The following is a 6000-nucleotide window of genomic DNA, read 5'->3' as shown; positions in this document are numbered from 1 at the left end:
AAAGTCCTTCAAATTCTGACCCCAGCCTACCTTTCTGGCCTTATTATACATTTGTCCATCAGGCACTGTATAATGTAGCTAAAGTGATATTCTTGCTGTTCCTCATACAACACTCAATCTCTCCTCTCCCCCCTTCTATACTGATTAGCCTTGATGACTGGAATGTACCCCTTTCTTACTTCCACCTATTGGGATCTCTAGCTTTTTTCAAAGCTCAGCTAAAGTAACATCTTCTATATGAAGCCTTTAAAAAATCCCACCAGCTTCTAGTATCACCCTTCCAAAATCAACTCTCACTCTCTCTCTCTCTCTCTCTCTCTCTCTCTCTCTCTCTCTCTGTCTCTTGGTTTCTCTCTCTCCCTTCGCCCCCTCTCCTTCCCTCTCCCCCTCCCATATATGCATACATGTGTATACATACTTATGTATGTATACATGTATTTGCATGTATGTATACACATATATAGTGAAAGGCATATACGTATGCATAAAATATTGAAAACATATGTCTCTGTGTGTACACACACTTTGTATGTAGTAGGTGCTCAGTATATGTTTATTCAAAGAATGAATGGATGAATGAAGGAGTGGGTGATGAAATATTCTCTCACCCCTAGGGCTAATTCACAGCTCTGGTTCCTTTTATGGTCTTCTCCAACATATTCTTGGCTGCCATTAGAGGTGCTAATTGTGCTCATTTACATAACACTCCCTTCCCAGTCACTGGGAACACTCACTTTTCTAATGAAAGTCTTCTCTGATGGATAGAAACTGCTTTTAATTTTCTTGGGCAAAGGCTCTTGGGGTCTGTCGAGTCCAGAGCTCTGGGTCCAGCTTGTTAACTGACAACTTCTTGCCAAAATCCATCATATAAAGGAAGACCAGTCTCTTCTCTCTCTGGCTAATGTTTTTCTAAATATGCTAAGAGCTCTTCTTTCCTGAATAAGCTAAATCTTTTTAAACAAAGTTTAAAAAAAGCAGATTATGCTTATTTTAAAGATACATTTACTTCGGTGATGCTGTCATATTATTGTTATTTTTATTATTAATAAATTAATTAATTTTGCAGGGCAATGGAGGTTAAGTGACATGCCCAGAGTCACACAGCTAGTAAGTGTCAAGTATCTGAGGTCACATTCGAACTCAGGTCCTCCTGAATCCAGGGCTGGTGCCTTATCCACTTCGCCACCTAGCTGCCCTCAATGCTGTCATTTTAAAAAGACATTTGAAGATTTTTCCAGAACCAGCCTAAGAGCTGCACCAGAATATCAGTTTTATGCCCTATTGTCATAATTTGGTTTTGACCCAGATCAGTATTCTTCTGCATTATTAATCCACTTACCTTATTACACCCCAGACTCGGGAGGCATCTAGAACTTGTCCAAAAAATGAAAACCAAAATGCTTTGAACAATAGCAATATTCCTATCTGTGTGACCTTGGACAAAGCTCTTGACTTCCTCATGTGTTGGAATAGATAACCTCTGAGATTTCTTTCAACTTCAGGGTTTTTCTATTGTTATCTTTCATCATTCTATGAAATCTGGAATAGCTGTATTGCCTGTCAAGGTGACTACTTTCTTTGTTGATATGAGCTTTGCAAACATCAACAAACATGAACGTTTCAATGAACAATGAAAAGAGAATTCTATACAAAAGTATGGACTTCTGTCACGAGTAATTGAAAAAGATGTTTATATTGAATTTAAGACAATAGTGCAAAAGTGTCCTGGGTGTCTGTGAAATGATTCCTTTCAAGGGGACAAAACTCATTTGAATAGATGAATTCTACCATGTCTGTTAAAGAAGTTTGGCCTCATCAATTTGTAGTTACACACGTGCATATTCAAATGTATATTTCTTTTCAGGAACTCAATATGGCGTGCTTTCTAGGGCTATAGCTGTTTTTCCACATGAATTCTACATAGTTACATTTTACACTGATGCTCACAGAGGGATCCTGTGATCCAATCTCCCTCTGCAAACTGAAAAGTGTGAAATATTTTTATTTATTCAATTTTTAAACTGAAAACAGAGGAGGGAAGATGGATAAAAATAGGATCTTCTCTGTTTTCCCCTCCCCTCCTTTCCCCTCCAGACCCACCATCGGGAAGCAGGGTGGACCTACAAGCCAGAAAAGCCTTTGAGTTGCCTTCAGGGTCTTTGTTGAGGGCTATGAAAGGGGGAGAGAAGCCAAATGAGATTCTGTTAACTAATCAGCCTGGGCCAAGTCAGGTGTCAGAGCCAGGAGTCACAGAGTTAGCAGAGGAAAGGTCCAAGCCAGGCTTCAGCAGCCAGAGCCCGAGTCAAAGCCAAAAGTCACAGAGTTAGCAGAGCCTGGAGCCAGCGTAACAAGATGGGAGCCAAAGCTGAGGTCAGATCCAAGCAAAAGTCATTACAGGACCTGCACACAGGAACAACCCAGAGGATTGTTGATCCATGTCTGGAGCAGCTAGGGCCAATGCTAGGCCCCTTGGCCTTGGGCGATCTATGAGGCAGGTGTGATTTGATTTAAGGTTCGCCTGGGCCTTGTGCCCTTAGGAGGAATCTTGACATCAACCCAAATGACAGTCTGGACTTTCAGTGCCCTTCCAACTGCTAGCAGGACCACATTGTAAAGCCAGGAGTGGCTCTGGGAATGGCCGTTAGTGGCTTGGGCCTCTACCACCTGAGGAATCATGGAATGAACATGATAGATTTGACTGAGAAAAAAAGATATGATTGCTGGATTTTCTGTCTTTTCAGGTTACCCAGGTAAGTACAAGTTAGCTGGCTTACAAGGTGATATATACATATACACATATGTATATGTATATATAAAATATTTTAAGGTTAATATAATAGTAAAGGTGGCTAGTGCATGGATTCTTGGAATATACCTGAAATTCAGCTCCAACTGGGTTGAAGGATGGTGGTAACCCTCAAGGCACATGTGATGGACCTGAATCTTTCAGTGAATCCATGATCTCATTGTTGTGGGGTTTTCGGTGGTAAAGATCTCCTTCCTCTCATCCCAAGGATACCTATCTATGCCTTCTCATACTGTGCGGTTCGCCTCCCTGTCCTCTCAAAGGGTTTCAGGGTTGATTTCATCTTGCAGAATGATGAATGAGGCATTGGCCAAGTAAGAAAGGCATTAACATTTTGTTAATTGGCTTTCTATATCTTAGGGAACTGGGAAGTCCCATCAACAACTTGGGCTGTAGCCCTTGAACAAATCAAATCCTAGGGATAGTATCTTCCTCTTTTATGAAAAAAAAAAAAAGACTGACCCATATGCCCATATGGTAGATATTGTTCCTACCACACCCCAACCTTGGTGCCATAGTCCTATAGATAATCTAGAGGACCTACCACTTAAATGGCTTTTGGGCTTTTACTGGAAAACCCTAATCTTGGGAATATGAGAATTCTAGTGTAGGCAGCATTGGAGGAAGATCTTAATGCAGGCAAAATGAAAAAAAACACCACACAAAACAAAAGAAAGATAATGATGATGGTGATGGTGGTGGTAGTGGTGGTAAAAGGGCAATGACTCCCAGAAGGAGTGACTAAATGCAAAGGAAAATAATATCCAGAAATTCCAGGTTTTGCTTTCTCCCTTTACAAAGACCAAGTTCTAGATCTTTTTTTTTTTTTTTTTGGTGAGGCAATTGGGGTTAAGTGACTTGCCTAGGGTCACACAGCTAGTAATTGTTAAGTGTCTGAAGCTGGATTTGAACTTAGGTCCTCCTGAATCCAAGGCCAGTGCTCTATCCACTGCACCACCTAGCTGCCCCTCAAGTTCTGGATCTTAATGATCTGGTTCATGTGGTGGATCTTTGCCAAATCTTTATAGTTCAGACTGTGGGTCTTCTGATGTAAAATGATGACAATGGGCAGGAACATTACTGGTAGCATCAAGACCACAGGGTAGGTGATGATGCTTTTGGCAGTCATAGGTCCTCATAATCAGTCAGGGTTATCTGTAATAAGGTAGCTTAGAGGCCATTATCCTGTTGAATGAAGCCTGACTCAGCACCAGGGTCAGTATTGAAAATCTCCCTGTACCACCACCTGCTCAGTGTTCCCTTGCCCCAAAACCAGGGCTGTTCCTCCATAGAAAGCTTATTAGGGGTTGGCAGGGAGGTGTGGAATACCAAAATTTTGCTCCTTTAGAGGCCTATGTTGAGGGATTACCCATGTTATTCTTAGGGTTTGGTTATACAGTTTCATCTTGTTCCCATTGCCAGAAAGAAACCATTTCTCTATAGCCAACCTGTGGTCTTTTAAGCTCTTCCAGATAATTGTGTACTACACTGGTAGCAGTGTAGAGGGGCCCTATCAGTTCCATATTACTGTATGTAAAGAGCTGTGCTAGACCTATCTTTACCCCTGTCCATTCCACTCTCTAGTCCAATGGGGACCATATTGTTGTTTAATCTATTGCCGCTGGGGCTGCACTGCTGCCCCCATCTCCATCCTTTCCTATTGGCTCCGGAGTCTGTACTTTTGTTGTCTAAATCCATCCTGAGGAATTGGAAATTGAAGGGTTGCCCATCAATTGGGGAATGACTGAACAAGTTGTGGTATATGAATGTAATGGAATACTATTGTGCTGTAAGAAACAATGAGCAGGAGGATTTCAGAGAAACCTGGAAGGACTTGCATGAACTGATGCTGAATGAGATGAGCAGAACCAGGAGAACATTGTATACAGCATCATCAACATTGTGTTGATCAACTGTGATAGACTTGATTCTTCTCAGCAATGCAATGATACAAATGTTGAAAAAATAAATTCATCCTGAGGGCTGAACACTGCCTCTCTATGCTGGGATCTACGCTGGGGCCCATTACATAGAAGCACCTTAATCATCTGTGGATCTCAAGTTAAGAACTCCTGTCCTAGGTGAATGTAAAATCCATTAGGGAAGAGATTGCCAATGATACACACTAATTTCCAGGTGCTATTCCAAAATCTAGCCTGAAATAGTGAGTGTTTAATAAATGTTTGTTGGTTGGTGGATACTGGAGTTGATAGATTGGTTGTTTAGGCACAACAGGGAATTCTAGAAAAGGCAGCATAGTTGTGTCTTGAAAACAAAGGTTAGACATAAAAATGAAGAATAGAGAAAGAACAATGCAGGTGGGAGGAATAGAAGAGACAAAGATATGGCAATGGGAATGTACATGGGTTGTTTAGGTATACAATGATACACAATTTTGCTTGAAACAGTGGTAATTTGTTGGGTTTTTTGTAGGGGTTAAAGAGGAATCAAATATTAGTTCTGGAAGAAACTTTATAAATTATCTGGTTTGAGTGAATCATTTTTACGGATCACAGAACTGAAGCTCAGAAGGGTTAAATGCCTTGCCCAAGGTGACTCAAGTCATGGCAGCATGATGTAGTCCAAAGAGTATTGGATTTAGATGACCCAAATTTGAATTAATTGCTTTCTATGAACTACTAAATACCTCTGTTTTTACTGTACCTCTTCTCCTCAGTACCTGGTTTAGCAGCTGTATATGGATGCTTTTCTCCTTTTCCCTAACTGTGTTGGTTTAAAAATCCACTCAATCAGATTAGATTAGACAGGTTTAGGCAAATATCTTGCTCACAATATTAATTGACTGTGCTCTGTTAATATCCTAGAGTTGATCATTCCTGTATTTTGTACCATATCCCAAAGAACCAAATATCATTTTCCAGCACAGCATCATCACATTATTGGATCATAGGATTTAAAGCTGGAAGAGATAAAAAAGAAGGGATTGGCAAAATATGGCCGGAGGGCCAAATGCAGCCGCCTAGTTTTGTATGGTGAACTCTATTTAAAAATATAGGAACCTTTCTTAGCTGAGTGTCATAGAAAAACAGGCTGCAGCCCTTTACCCTTCCCTCTCCCAGTGCCATTTTCTGTGTCAGAGATTATCCCAGACATCATCTTCTTAGTCAGCTGTTTCCTTCCCTCATTTTACTTTCTCTTCTAAAGTGCTTACCTTACTTGGCAGAAGTTCTACC

Source organism: Dromiciops gliroides, chromosome 3, assembly GCF_019393635.1.
Source record: "Dromiciops gliroides isolate mDroGli1 chromosome 3, mDroGli1.pri, whole genome shotgun sequence".
Classification (NCBI taxonomy): Eukaryota; Metazoa; Chordata; class Mammalia; order Microbiotheria; family Microbiotheriidae; genus Dromiciops; species Dromiciops gliroides.
The sequence above is the reverse complement of the archived record's forward strand: the minus strand, read 5'-3'. Positions refer to the sequence as shown.